The sequence below is a fragment of the Pseudorca crassidens genome, chromosome 11 (genome assembly GCF_039906515.1).
Source record: "Pseudorca crassidens isolate mPseCra1 chromosome 11, mPseCra1.hap1, whole genome shotgun sequence".
Lineage (NCBI taxonomy): Eukaryota > Metazoa > Chordata > Mammalia > Artiodactyla > Delphinidae > Pseudorca > Pseudorca crassidens.
Window position 1 is genome coordinate 12,887,935 of NC_090306.1, and position 15,578 is coordinate 12,903,512.

The 15,578-nt window shown below is 39.5% G+C and overlaps 1 long non-coding RNA gene across 1 annotated transcript in view; it reads left to right on the forward strand.

Annotated features, from left to right (window-relative positions):
• LOC137201682 (uncharacterized) overlaps positions 1 to 15,578 on the forward strand; it is a 208,086-nt gene that overhangs the window by 167,849 nt on the left and 24,659 nt on the right. Inside the window, exon 4 of the long non-coding RNA XR_010932279.1 lies at positions 3,939 to 3,999. This is a non-coding gene — a long non-coding RNA (uncharacterized lncRNA). The remainder of the gene's footprint in view (positions 1 to 3,938; positions 4,000 to 15,578) is intronic.

The window sequence follows — 15,578 nt, forward strand, 5'->3', positions numbered from 1 at the left end:
TTTTTGAATTATTGTTTTCTCAGGGTATATGCCCAGTAGTGGGATTGCTGGGTCATATGGTAGTTCTATTTTCAGTTTCTTAAGGAACTTCCATACTGTTTTCCATAGTGGCTGTATCAATTTACATTCCCACCAACAGTGCGGGAGGGTTCCCTTTTCACCACACCCTTTCCAGCATTTATTGTTTCTAGATTTTTTGATAATTACCATTCTGACCACTGTGAGGTGATACCTCATTGTAGTTTTGATTTGCATTTCTCTAATAATTAGTGATGTTGAGCATCTTTTCATGTGCCTCTTGGCCATCTGTATATCTTCCTTGGTGAAATTTCTATTTAGGCCTTCCGCCCATTTTTTAACTGGATTGTTTGTTATTTTGATATTGGGCTCCATGGGCTGTTTGTATATTTTGGAGATTAATCCTTTGTCTGTTGTTTCATTTGCAAATATTTTCTCCCATTCTGAGGGTTGTCTTTTCGTCTTGTTTATGGTTTCCTTTGCTGTGCAAAAGCTTTGAAGTTTCATTAGGTCCCATTTGTTTATTTTTGTTTTTATTTCCATTTCTCTAGGAGGTAAGTCAAAAAGGATCTTGTTGTGATTTATGTCATAGAGTGTTCTGCCTATGTTTTCCTCTAAGAGTTTTATAGTGTCCAGTCTTACATTTAGGTCTTTAATCCATTTTGAGTTTATTTTTGTGTATGGTGTTAGGGAGTGTTCTAATTTCATTCTTTTACATGTAGCTGTCCAGTTTTCCCAGCACCACTTACTGAAGAGGCTGTCTTTTCTCCACTGTGTATCCTTGCCTCCTTTGTCATAGACTAGTTGACCATAGGTGCATGGGTTTATCTCTGGGCTTTCTATCCTGTTCCATTGATTTATATTTCGGTTTTTGTGCTGGTACCATATTGTCTTGATTACTGTAGCTTTGTAGTATAGTCTGAAGTCAGGGCGTCTGATTCCTCCAGCTCCATTTTTTTCCCTCAAGATTGCTTTGGCTATTTGGGGTCTTCTGTGTCTCCATACAAATTTTAAGATTGTTCTAGTTCTGTAAAAAATGTCACTGGTAATTTGCTAGGGATTGCACTGAATCTGTAGATTGCTTTGGGTAGTATAGTCATTTTCACAATATTGATTCTTCCAATCCAAGAACATGGTATATCTCTCCATCTGTTGGTATCATCTTTGATTTCTTTCATCAGTGTCTTACAGTTTTTCTGAGTACAGGTATTTTACCTCCTAAGGTATGTTTATTCCTAGGTATTTTATTCTTTTTGTTGTAATGGTGAATGGGAATGTTTCCTTAATTTCTTTCATTGTTAATGTATAGGAATGCAAAAGATTTCTGTGCATTAAATTTGTACCCTTACCAAATTCATTGGTTAATTCTACTAGTTTTCTGGTGGCATCTTTAGGACTTTCCATGTATAGTATCATGTCATTGGCAAGCAGTGTCAGCTTTACTTCTTCTTTTCCAATTTGTATTCCTTTTATTTCTTTTTCTTCTCTGATTGCTATGGCTAGGACTTCCAAAACTATGTTGAATAAGAGGGGCGAGAGTGGACATCCTTGTGTTGTTCCTGATCTTAGTGGAAATGCTTTTAGTTTTTCACCATCGAGAACGATGTTGGTTGCAGGTTTGTCATATATGGCCTTTATTATGTTTAGGTAGTTTCCCTCTATGCCTATTTTCTGGGAGTTTTTTGCATTAATGAGTGTTGAATTTTGTCAAAAGTTTTCTCTGCATCTATTGAGATGATCATATGGTTTTTATTCTTCAGTTTGTTAATATGATGTGTCACATTGATTGATTTGCATATATTGAAGAATCCTTGCATCCCTGGGATACATCCCACTTGATCATGGTGTACGATCCTTTTAATGTGCTGTTGGATTCTGTTTGCTAGCATTCTTTTCAGAATTTTTGCATCTATGTTCATCAGTTATATTGGTCTATAATTTTCTTTTTTTGTGATATCTTTTTCTGGTTTCAGTATCAGGGTGATGGTAGCTTTGTAGAATGAATATTGGGAGTGTTTCTCCCTCTGCAATTTTTTGGAAGAGTTTGAGAAGGATAGGTGTTAGCTCTTCTGTAAATGTTTGATAGAATTTGCCTGTGAAGCTGTCTGGTCCTGGACTTCTGTTTGTTGGAAGATTTTTAATTATGGTTTCAATTTCATTAGTTGTGATAGGTCTGTTTATATTTTCTAATTCTTCCTGGTTCAGTCTTGGAAAATTGTACCTTTCCAAGAATTTGTCCATTTCTTCATGGTTGTCCATTTTATTGGCATATAGTTGTTTGTAGTAGTCTCTTATAATCCTTTGTATTTCTGCAGTGTCAGGTGTGATTTCTCCTTTTTCACTTCTAATTTTATTGATTTGTATCTTCTCCCTTTTTTTCTTGATGAGTCTGGCTAAGGGTTTATCAATTTCTTTTATCTTCTCAAAGAAGCAGCTTTTGATTTTATTGATCTTTGCTGTTGTTTTCTTCATTTCTATTTCATTTATTTCTGCTCCAGTCTTTATGATTTCTTTCCTTCTACTGACTTTGGGTTTTCTTTGTTCTTCTTTCTTTAGTTGTTTTAAGTGTAGCGTTATATAGTTTATTTGAGATTTTTCTTGTTTCTTGAGGTGAGATTGTATTGCTATAAACTTCCCTCTTAGAACTTCTTTTGCTGCATTCCATAGGTTTTGGGTCGTCATGTTTTTGTTGTCATTTGTTTCTACGTATTTTTAAGTTTCTTCTTTGATTTCTGCCATGATCTCTTGGTTATTTAGTAGTGTACTGTTTAGCCTCCATATATTTGTGTTTTTTACAGTTTTTTTTCCTGTATTTTATTTCCAATCTCATAGCATTGTGGTCAGAAAAGATGCTTGATAAGATTTCAATTTTTAAAAATTTTCCAAGGCTTGATTCATGACCCAAGATGTGATCTATCCTGGAGAATGTTCCATGTGCAATTGAGAAGAAAGTGTATTCTGCCACTTTCGGGTGGAATGTTCTATAAACATCAATTAAATCTATCTGGTCTATTGTGTCATTTAAAGCTTGTGTTTCCTTATTTATTTTCTGTTTGGATGATCTGTCCATTGGTGTAAATGGTGTGTGAAAGTCTCCTATTATTATTGTGTTACTGTCGATTTCTCCTTTCATGGTTGTTAGCATTTGCCTTATGTGTTGAGGTACTCTATGTTGGGTGCATAAACATTTATAATTGTTTTATCTTCTTCTTGGATTGATCCTTCAATTATTATGTAGTGTCCCTCCTTATCTCTTGTAAGAGTCTTTGTTTTAAAGTCTATTTTATCTGATACAAGTATTGCTACTCCAGCTTTCTTTTGATTTCCATTGGAATGGAATATCTTTTTCTATCCCTTCACTTTCAGTGTGTATGTGTCCCTAGGTCTGAAGTAGGTCTGTTGTAGACAGCTTGTATATGGGTCTTGCTTTTGTATCCATTCAGCCAGTCTGTGTCCTTTGGTTAGGACACTTAATCCATTTACATTCAAGGTTATTATTGATATGTATGTTCCTATTACCATTTTGTTAATTGTTTAGGGTTTATTTTTGTGTGTCCTTTTCTTCTTTTGTGTTTGCCAGTTAGAGAAGTTTATTTAACATTTGTTGTAAAGCTGGTTTGGTGGTACTGAATTCTCTTAGCTTTTGCTTGTCTGAAAAGCGTTTGACTTCTCCATCGAATCTGAATGAGATCCTTGCTAGGTAGAGTAATCTTGGTTGTAGGTTTTTCTCTTTCATCACTTTAAGTATGTCCCGCCACTGCCTTCTGGCCTGCATAGTTTCTGCTGAAAAATCAGCTGATAACCTTATGGGGATCCTTTATATGTTATTTTTTGTTTTTCCCTTGCTGCTTTTAATATTTTTTCTTTGAATTTAATTTTTGTTAGGTTGATTAATATGTATCTTTGTGTGTTTTCCCCAGGGCTTATCCTGTATGGGACTCTCTGTGCTTCCTTGACTTGGGTGACTATTTACTTTCTCAGGTAAGTTTTCTACTATAATCTCTTCAAATATTTTCTCAGACCCTTTCTTTTTCTCTTCTTCTTCTGGGACCCCTGTAATTTGAATGCTGGTGCATTTAGTGTCCCAGAAGTCTCTGAGATTGTCTTCAATTCTTTTCATTCTTTTTTCTTTATTCTGCTCCTTGGCAGTTATTTCCACCATTTTGTCTTCCAGCTCGCGTATTCATTCTTCTGCGTCAGTTATTCTGTTATTGATTCATTCTAGTGTAATTTTCATTTCAGTTATTGTGTTTTTCATATGTGTGTTGTTCTTTAGTTCTTCTATATCTTTGTTAAACATTTCTTGTATTTTCTCAATCTTTGCCTCCATTCTATTTCTGAGATTCTGGATCATCTTTACTATCATTACTCTGAATTCTTTTTCAGGTAGATTACCTATTTCCTTTTCATTTATTTGGTCTTGTAGGTTTACCTTGCTCCTTCATCTGTGATATATTTTTTTGCTGTCTCTTTTTTTTTTCTTTTTTTAATGAGTGGGATTGTGTTCCTGTCTTACTGGTTGCTTGTCCTGAGGTTTCTAACACTGAGCTTTGTAGGCTGTTGGGTAGAGCTGGGTCTTGGTGCTGAGATGAGGAGCTCTGTGAGACCTCACTCTGATGAATATTCCCTGGGATCTGAGGTTCTCTGTTAGTCTAGTGGTCCAGACTGGCAGCTCCCACCGCAGGAGCTTCGGCCTGACCTGGGGCTCATGAACCAAGATCCTGCAAGCCACCTGGGGGTGGCAAAAAAAACCCCAAAAAACAAAAACACATCAATAACAAATTAAAAAATAAAATTAGACTAGGAAACTAACAGATATATTAGGAGGAATATAAAAATAAAAATATAGATGAATCAACAAACGGAAGGTACATCAGTACCACAATAGTAGAAAAGAGGAGGCGGGAAAAGAAACAAATGGCGGGGGGCGGGGGGAAGGCCTTGGCTGTGGAGGGCAGGGCCTAAGCAAGGGCGAGGTTTGGGTGGTGGGTTGGGCCAATGCTTAGGACCCACAGGGGTGGAAAAGGCCCTGGGGGCTGTTGGGGGTGGCCCTTAGGCTCCAGGAACAGAAGGGGCCCAGGCGTGCCCCCCACCCCTGGTCTCAGAGGGCAGGGGACCTCACCTGAGAGCCCATTAGGTTTCCTGGACTCGAGTGGGTGGGGAAAATGCTCCTCCCGTCTGGGAGGGCCCCTCCCGCCTGCCTCTCCTGATCTCCACGCCCTCCCTCCTATGCCCCCAAGGACCTATGTGGCCTGCAGGGGGCTTAGGAGGGCATGGGACCAGCCTGAGAGCTCAGCAGACTCCCCATGCCCGAGTGGGTGGGCAATCGCCCTCTCTGCTTCTCTCCCTCTCCTGATCTCCCTGGCCTCCCTCCTATGCCCCCAGGACCCACGTGGCCTGGATGGGCCTTTGTGGCGGGGGTACTGGCCTGGGAGCTCAGCAGGCTTCCCGGCCCGAGTGGGCCAGGAAATTGCTCTCCGCTCCTCTCCTGCTCTTCCCAGAGAGTCCCTCCCACCTGCCTCTCCTGATCTCCCTGGCCTCAGGGGCGCCGATCCCGTCTGGTTTCCACCTCTCCTCCCCACTATGTCCTACCAGTTCACTCTGGGGTTCCTCCCTTCTCCTTGGGTGTCATAGTTCCCCACAAGTGGCTGGAAGGAGCCCTAGTTGTGGGGAGATGCTAACTCCATGTCTTCCCACGTGGCCATCTTGACTCCCCTGTCTTCTTAATTTTCATAGTACAGACACAACACATAGCTCAGGACATGGGTATCTCCAACCTGGACTATCATTCACACCTTTCTCTGAGCTTTGGACTTTGGAGAAAAATTGAAAGCAACCTAATTTTCACCAACAGGAGAATTAATAAGTAGCTTGGATTACATTCACATGTGATCACTATACAGTGGGCAAACTGGGTGAACTAGAGCTACACGTATTAACAAGGAAAAATCTCAGAAATATAAGGACGTATGAGAAAAACACGCAAAATGATACATCCAGGATGATACCATGCCTCTAAGGGTTAAAAACTAAAAAAATCAATAATTGTTGTGGGTACACACATATGAATGGGGCTGATAAACAGCAAATTCAGGATAGAAGTTATCTCCAGGGAGAGAGTGAAGGGAATGAAATTGGGTAGATATTGATACAGGGGGCTACACCTCTACCTACAATATCGTATTACTCCTTTTCTTTTCTGTGGGAAGAGAACTTTCACCTGAGTTCAAAAGGGCACATGGATGCCTAGCTAGAGATTATGTTTTCCAGCCTCCCTTGCAGCTATTGTATAGTCATGTGACTAAATTCTTGACAAGGTAGTATGATTAGAAGTGATGGGTGCGACTTCTTTGTCACTTCCTTGAGGAAATTGCTTGTCTTTTCATCTTCTCCTTCCCCTTTCCCATGTGCTGGAATATGGTTGTAATACTGTTAATCCAGTCTTAACCTGGAGGACATGCACAGTGCTCTGGGGCACGTGTCATGCTCTTTGGGCCAGTAGCCTCGTGTGATGCATGTAATAGTAATTCATAACTTTCACTCCTATGTCTTATTTTATTGTGTGAATACAGGATGGTTTATCCATGGTCTTACTGATGGACATTAAGGTCATTTCCTGTTTGGGGCTATTAAGAATATTCTTATACAATTCTCCTTGCCTCATAGATTAGAGTTTCCCTATGGTATTTTCTGTCTTAGTCTGTTTGGGCCACTATAACAAAAAATACAATAAACTGACTGGCTTATGAACAAACATTTATTTCTCACTGTTCTGAAGCCCGAGATCAAGCACCAGCTTAAACCTGATGAGGTATCTAATGAGGACTCACCTCCCAGATGGCCACTTTTTCTCCATGTCCTCACATGGCAGAAGGGATAAAGGGAGCTTTTTCAGGCTGATTTTATAAAGGCACTAACCCCTGAGGGCTCCACCCTCATGACCTAATCATCTCCCAAAGAGCCCCCCCACCACCTTTTAATATCATCACCTTGGGGGTTAGGTTTCAACATATGAATTTGGGGGTGGACACAAACATTCAGCCTGTAGCATAGGAATGGAATTGCTGAGTCATAGGATATGTCTATGTTCAATTTTCCCTACTACTGTCTGGATAAACTTTTTTCCAGGTGACTGTTACACTTGAAATCATCACCACCTGTATGTTAGAGTTTCACATCGTTTTGATTGAATTTTAATTTTTAAATGTATCATCGTTTTATTTTTTAACAAAATTAATTACAGTAAATCGCCTACATACAAACCTTCAAGTTGCAAACTTTCAAAGATGCGAATGTGCCCCTGTATGCCAGCTGTTGTACTGTATTAGTGTACTTTTCAAGGTACTGTACTGTAAGATTAAAAATGTTTTCTTTATTTTTTGTGTCTGTTTTTTATGTATTATTTGTGTGAAAAGTATTATAAACCTATTACAGTACAGTACTATATAACCAATCGTGTTAATTGGGTACCTAGGCTAACTTTGTTGGACTTATGAACAAATTGGACTTACGAACTCTCTCTCGGAACAGAACTCGTTCATATGTAGGGAACTTACTGTAATCATTTCTCACTGTGGCTTTATTTTGTATTTTTCTGATTGCCAGTAAGGATAGGCATCTTTTCATATGCTTAGGGCTGTTTATGTTGCCCTTGCTGTGAAATGCCCATTTACATTTTTGCTCATTTTTCTATTGGGTTATCTTTTTCTTATCGATTCTACATCAGTGATTTGTGATTTGTGATTTGTTTTTTTAACTTCTTATACCTTTTGATGAATGCAATTTTTAGTTTCAATGTAATGATATATCTACCTTTTACTTTATGGTTTGCCAGTTTTATTACTGCTTAAGAAACCCTCTGTAGTCTGACTTTGTAAAGATATTCTATATTTTATTCTATAATATCTATAGTTTTTACCTTTCACATTTATTTTAAATCTATAACTGATAACTAATTTTTGGATATGACCTGGGTTAAAAAGCAAACATTCAATTTTCTGGTAGATAACCAATTGTCTCAGACCCATTCATTGAATAATCATTACTCCCCACACTGATCTCAAATTTCTGCTTCTTACTATTTGTGTGAGATTAATTTAGACCTCTCTATTCTTTTCATTATTCTGTCTACCTAACCCAATTCACATGCCACATTGTCTTATTAGAGCTTCAATAAAAATGATGGCGGCAGGTAGGACGCAAATCTCCCACTCCTCCTTGCTCTTTTTAACCAAGATTATCTTGGAGAGTCCCGTTTCTTTGCTAACATGTCTTAACTTCAGAATCAGGTTGTCATGTTGTTCCACTGTGTTTGTGTATTCCATTGTTTTTATAGATTAATCTGGGAGAAAATTTTGGCTTTATTTCTTTATTTGTTTTTAAGTTGACTTAAACATTTATGTAAGTTTCTCATAAGCATGACTTTTAAACTTGTTTTCTACGAGTTGAAGCTCTGGTTCAAAATTAGACAGAGACAGTAAAGATCTAGTTAAAGAATTGTTTAAAAAAAAGAAGAAAAGAAGAGAGTTTTTGTTGTGGCTTGAAGGAAAAGTTAATACATTCAGAAAAAAGAATACCTTAGATGGAAACAATGAAAGTGGAAGTCATAAAAGATAAAGGTAGGAAGCAAAGCTTGTACCTGAACTTGAAGAGTGAAGTGGGTAAGTGGAGGCCAGGCTGGCTACCAGCTGGCCCACGTTGGCTTAGGATGGCTCAGCTGCTTTCTGGAGTGTTCCCTGAGGGAGAGAGCAGAGGATCCAGAGGTAAATATTGAGGGTGGGAAAGAATGAGTTCATTATGTAAATAATAGTTGCAAGCCAGATGTTCAGAGCTTGGGTATACCTTCCTTGCCTGAGGCGGTTGTACAATGCATTTTGAGCGAGTTTTCATATCCTCAGGGACTTTGCTATCAAATTCCAAAATTACTGCCTCTCCCCAGACAGCTTCCCTCACAACTGCTGAAAAAAGAAACTGTTAGGAAGATCTCATATTGAGGAAATTTTGGTAAAATGTGTTACATGCACACAGGAAGGGCGCGGGAATTAAACAATTCAGATAATTACTGTCCTGAATGCAGGACTGTATAAAAAAGAAAAGTTTCTGCTTTTCAGTGTTTATACTGAAGTACATAAAATGAAAAAAAGAATGCCATGGAGCGAATTTAAAAAAACAAAACGAAGCAGGCTTTTAGATGCTCAGATCCTATAAAAATCAAAAGGACGGATATGACTTAAACTTGCTTTACTGAAGCAAATTTCCACAACCTGACATTTAAATGGAGCTGGGGGGCACTCAAATAATCCCACAGGTATGTAAAATTGGATACTGTATCTGCAACCAAGTATTCTGCTCTGGGATTTGGAGTCCCAATTGGCAACCTGGGAAAACCATGTTACTTACACTTGCTCAAACAGTCTCTAATTAGTTCTTCTGACCCTCTTGTATACTAATAAATGGCCCATTACGAAACATTCAAATGGAATTCTTTCCATTAAAAATGATTTCCTTGCTAGTGAACATGAACTAGGTTTAATGGACAATGTTGGTTAACATTAGGTTGTCCTGATGTACAGAGGACGCTTTCCAGTGTGAAAGGATGCGAGCAGGTTAGGCTTTCTGGTTCAGTCAGAGAGCTGAGAGGGGCGTGAGTCTTCCTACGGTGGTCGAAGTATTGCTTATGTTCTTAGCTTGTTCTTGGTGGGTCTGTTACTTTTTGATCTAAAGAGCTGAAAACTCTAATGTGAAACTGTATAATGAGCCTTGGAAAATTATGAGCCTAAAGAGACTTTTAGATCACTTCTTCAGGTCAATTTCCAAGTTTATTTTGTTAGTAGGATAAATAGGCTGACGTGGTGGGAACTTCTTCTGGGATTCTGGCACTCTCCTCATGCCATCCAGGGCTCCCTTGGCACCCAGTATGGTGTCACACGTAGTAGGTGTCCAAGGCCTATCTGTTAGATTAATGTTGTAAAATGCTTCTGAGGGACCAATAATTCAAATTTCTGAAATGTGTATTTAACAAATCAATAAACACATATTTATTGATTACCTAAATGTGCCCAGGACTGTGTCTGACCAGCCCTAAAGAAAATTTAAAAGAGGCATTAAATGTGCTTCTAGGAGACAATATTATAAGGGAAATATTAAATACGTCTCTGAAATTCTTGTTTTTATCCCCATCCACACCAGGAAGAAGCATCTTTGCTGCTTAGTTGGTTTTGGAGAGGAATATTGGATAAGCCGAGAGAGGCTGAATTACTTTACTTAAGAAGAGGGGAAAACCCCTGTAGGAAAACTTTCTAAACAAGGGGTAGGAGGCTGGGAAAAATGGTCAGAGAATGGAGTGAGAAAACCCAATATGACTGAGTCTCATATGAGAGGGTTGTGGGTGGGGTAGAAAAGAAAGTTGCTCTAAGGGGTGGATCTTTGGGGTGGAAAAGAAACAATAAATTTTTCAGAAACTCATGCTCTGTAATGTGTAAGGTAACAAATCTTGTTTTGCCAACAAACCTTCAGTAAAAATATCTCTCTTCAAAGCTTTTAGAGTCAAATTTGTTGGGAGGTTTGCAAACGGGGCTTAGACTGGTCTTAAGAGCTAGAACTAGTTGCATTCACATCTCAAGAATGTTGAAAGAAACATGACACTTGGTATCTAAGTGCTTATTTATCTAGAATATAAATACAGTAGTTGTTTTTGACACGAAAGTAGGACACATGGTTTGAAAAATATAACGTACTTATTTGGTTGATTGGTAATTAAAATTCCTGAAATGTTTATCTAATCAATCAATAAACATATTATTGGGCACCTGTATGTGACCAGAATTGCATTTGATAAGCCCTAAGGAAAATTGAAAAAATGCATTAAATATGGCTCTATGAAATGATATCATAGGGATTAAAGTTTTTCAGAAAATTATAAACTATTTTGGTTTGAGGATAGCCCAGAAAACCCAGGCCATAAGGCTCACAAACTATTGGCATGCTATTCAGAATGTTGAGTAGTAGGTCATGGAAGGTTTTAATATGGCAACCAATTTTTTTTCCCTAAGTTGATATGGTGAGAAATGTACTCACTGAACTATATTTATGGAGCATCTGGTATGTGCCAGCTGCCCTGCTAGGCCCTAGGTACATACATAATGCATTACGATTGCCCTTCAGATGAGCGTGATGAAATGGGAAAGTGAGAGACATGCAAACAGATATGCTGGTAGAATGGAATAAGCATCATGATAGCTGTTACTGCAAGTTCAGACAGATGGACCCTATCTCCCTGCTGAGCTGGGCTTTGCCTAACCAGGTGAAGAGGCAAGAATACTTATGACTGGACAGGGATAGAAGGTGAGGCCAAAGGAATTGGTGAAGGATGTTGACTAAATAGGAATGTGCAGGGGATAGAAAGTAGGTGCAGGAAAGAGGAGATATTTGTTGAATGGCATGAATTCTGGTGGAACTTTGGCTTAGTTGGTACCCAGTACTGCAAGAGCTTCACAACTGCTCTTCCTGTTTTCAGCTTAAGCTGAAATTATCAAGCAAATCTTTTTAAAAATAATGCACATTTATGCTCTCCTCTCAAAGGTCTCCCAATTTTTTGAGAAAATAAACTCAGACTCCTTATTTTGACATTTGAGATCTTCTATAGCTTGGCCCCAACATAAAATTTTGACTTATAAAAATAGCATTTTATATGTTTCAACCACATAACTTCACCTCTCCCTACTCCACAAATATACTCAACTTAATCAAGCTTGACTTCTTTATTGTTTCTGTATCTTTTCTAAAAATACTGCTCATTGCTAAAAGCCCTTTCCAAATGCTGCTCCTCTATGAAGGTGTTCCTTGCCCTCCTTCACTCTCATCCGCAGTAGGATTTTTTCCTCATCTGAATACACATCATAATTTATTTCTCTCTATGGTGTCTTCTGTCTTATAATTATTTATGTACATATATGTTTTCAATCTCTTTGATTATAAGAGATTCAAGAAATTCTTATTATATTCAACTTTTGGTCTTTCCTCTCACTCCTCTTACAGCAACTAGCATAATCTAAGACCATAAATAATGATTACAGAGAACAAAACTGAGTGCTTCGTGGAGTTGATTGTGAGAGACTTGAAAATCCAAGGGGAAAGTGAAGTGTAGAGAGATGTTGAGTTGTGATCCCTTGGAAGACTGTTGGAAGAATCTCTCTCTCTTATTCTCTCTGTCGTGTGTGTGCGTGTGTGTGTGTGTGTGTGTGTGTGCGCATGTGTGTGTGTGCGTGCGTGTGTGTGTGTGCACGCGCATGCGTACGTTTGAGGGTCTTCTAAGTATTTAAATCAAGATTAGGAAATCTCTGCCAAAAGCATTAGTAGCTGCGACTATGCAAAACCATTATAACCTCCTTATTTATTGTGTGATGAGATTGACAGCCTCATTTAAACATTGTGAATAATGCAAAATGCCTTTGTTGGGAATTCCAATGTACAATTTTTCCAACAGTTTCAATGAATGAATACAAAGTATTTTCAATGCCAGCGATTTCTGAGAACGAATTTGACTCTCAAGACTTTTGTCTCCTACTTCCATAATACAAATTTTACAAAGAAATACTATTTGTTTTTTAAAAAAGAAAATTATTTAGGAGTAGAGAAGAATATCTGTGGATACAGGTAGAAAGTTTGAATTCAGTACTTGTATAGTGAAAAATAAGTATGAAAAAAATAGAAAGATGAGCATGAAAGAAACACATGCATTTGAATAAATGGTGCTAATCTACATTTGCTGACATATTTCCAGCAACAGTTTCCCTCTCAAGGTGCTCTTCTCATATCTGTGGGGGGATAAGCATTTCTTCAGGTGTGGAAACTGAGACGCAGAGAGACCATGTGATGTGCTCTAATTTTCTTACTTTGTTGCTCTAGATTTTGCATTCTCTCCCCTCACTATTTAAAGAAACACTCCTTATGAATGAGGAGCTCATTACTCTGAACTCTTCATGTATCTCATACTCTTGCTCTATTTTTTGCTGACTAATCTTTTAACCCCACATCCTACTCTAAAATGGTGAGTTGTCCAGATGCAGACACTCTTTTCTAATAATTAAGCAAAATTCCTTTTGTTTTGCTCCCTTCTCTTTCTCTGCTATTCCATCTAGCAGCTTTTATTTATTTATTTAAATTAATTAAACTTATTTATTTTTGGCTGTGTTGGGTCTTCGTGGCAGTACGTGGGCTTCTCATTGCAGTGGATTCTCTTGTTATGGAGCACGGGCTGTAGGCACGAGGGCTTCAGTAGTGGTGACTTATGGGCTTAGTTGCTCGGCAGCATGTGGGATCTTCCTGGACCAGGGCTCGAACCCGTGTCCCCTGCATTGGCAGGCGAATTCTTAACCACTGTGCCACCAGGGAAGCCCCCAGCAGCTTTTAAATATTGCCATTGGTCTTCATTTAATCTAGGTCTCATATCTGTATCATTATTCCTATTTTTTTAATAAAAAGAATGAGGCCCAGAAAATGTGTGAGACTTCCCTAAAGTCCCTAGGATTCTGTTACAAGTTGAACTGTGTCCCCCCCAAAGTCATAGGCTGCAGTTCCTACTCCCAGGAACTCAGAATATGACTCTGGAAAGAGGATTATGTCAGATGTAATTAGTTAAGATGAGGGCATACTGGAGTAGGATGGGCCCATAATCTAGCCTGATAGATTTCCTTACAAAAAGGAAATTTGGAGACAGGCACACACGTAGGGAAAATGCCATGTGGAGAAGGCAGAGATTGAGGTGATGTTTCTACAAGCCAAGGAATTCCCAAGATTGCCAGCAAACCACCAGAATGGAGGTGAGGGCATGGCACAGAGCCTGTCACAGGAGCCAGCCCTATAGACACCTTGAGTTTGGACTTCTAGCTTCCAGAACTATGAGACAACAAATTTCTGTTGTTTAAGCCACCCAGTTGATGGCAAACCAATACAGATTCCAACCCAGACCACCCAGGTCCTGTGCCCTTTCTACTAAGTCACAGCTATCTTTTTCTGAATAGATGTCACTTGACTTGGGTCTTAAGGTCTAGGCTAAGTTACTAGGAAACACAGAATAGGAAATGATGTCTTCTGCCTGGGTGTCCTAGAAGGTTTTATTGGGAAGCTATCATTTGTAAGGGGCCTTGATCAAAGAGTTGGAATCCATCAGATACAGGCAGGTTGGTGACGGGGAGGCATTCCAGGTGGAAGGAACAACACCTTGCACTCAGAAAAAGTAGATTACAAAAAAGATTGGGGAAAATCGATAGATTAGGAAAAAGTCTGGAGCAGGCTGCAAGGCATAAAGAAGTTTTAATATTTCAGAAAAACTTGTGGGTGATGGTTATGTTTGAGAAAAAATAACTCTGACCACAAGGATAGACTTGAGAAGAGGTCATAGGAGGCGGTTGAAATGGCTATTGTACTACATTCTGGCTCTTAGCAGCCCCGCCCATGCCGCTATCAGATTCAGAAGCCTGTGCCATAGCCCCAGTCATCTCATTTCCTAACACCACCAGTTGGCTCAGCCTCCCCTGGAGCAAGGACTTGTTTTTCTGGCTTAAGCTGCATCGCACCTACTGCAATGGGAACCAACTACACCAGGAGATTTGACTTGCAGCTGCCCAGTGGGGGGCAGGTAACACAACCCGGAAGGATAGGGAGTTAACACATAGGGTTTTGTCCAGTTCAAGACATTAGACAGGGAGGAGTTGGCAGATACACTGCTTCCTCTTTTTGACAGGCTCTGAGCAGAGGTATTATTCAATCTTGCAAGTTTGCTGCAGGTTTTTTTTTTTTACTTTTTTAAAAAATTAATTAATTTATTTATTTTGGCTGTGTTGCGTCTTCGTTTCTGTGCGAGGGCTTTCTCTAGTTGCGGCAAGCGGGGGGCGCTCTTCATCGCGGTGCGCGGGCCTCTGACTATCGCGGTCTCTCTTGTTGCGGAGCACAGGCTCCAGACGCGCGGGCTCAGTAGTTGTGGCTCACGGGCCCAGTTGCTCCGCGGCATGCGGGATCCTCCCAGACCAGGGCTCGAACCCGTGTCCCCTGCATTAGCAGGCAGACTCTCAACCACTGCGCCACCAGGGAAGCCCTGCTGCAGGTTTTCTGTGACTTTCTGTTGTTGGTGATAGATACTGTAAACAGCTCACCTTATATTTGCTTTGTTTCATCTCTTGCTTCACTTTCTTATGACTATCCTGCCTTGTCTTCCCAAAACCAAAATGAAACACCAGCATGCATATTTTTTTCTTAATCTCTGGGATAGGCTGAGACAACTCTATGAGGAGTGATACCAGAAAGCAGACTTTTGGAATGGAATTTTGAAGTTGAGTTGCCCACTGGTCTGAAGGTAAAAGGACCCTTAGCAGCCAGTGACATCACAGTGGTTGACACTCCTATAGTTAATTGGAAAAAGGATGCATCTGCAAAGCAATGTATTGGGAAAGGAAGTGGCTGTTACACCGGAGCATTGATGATTATAAGGACTGTTGTGTAGGATAGCTACCTTTGAGAGGCTTAGGCCACCTACTTGCCAAGCTAAAACCCACTGTTAAAGC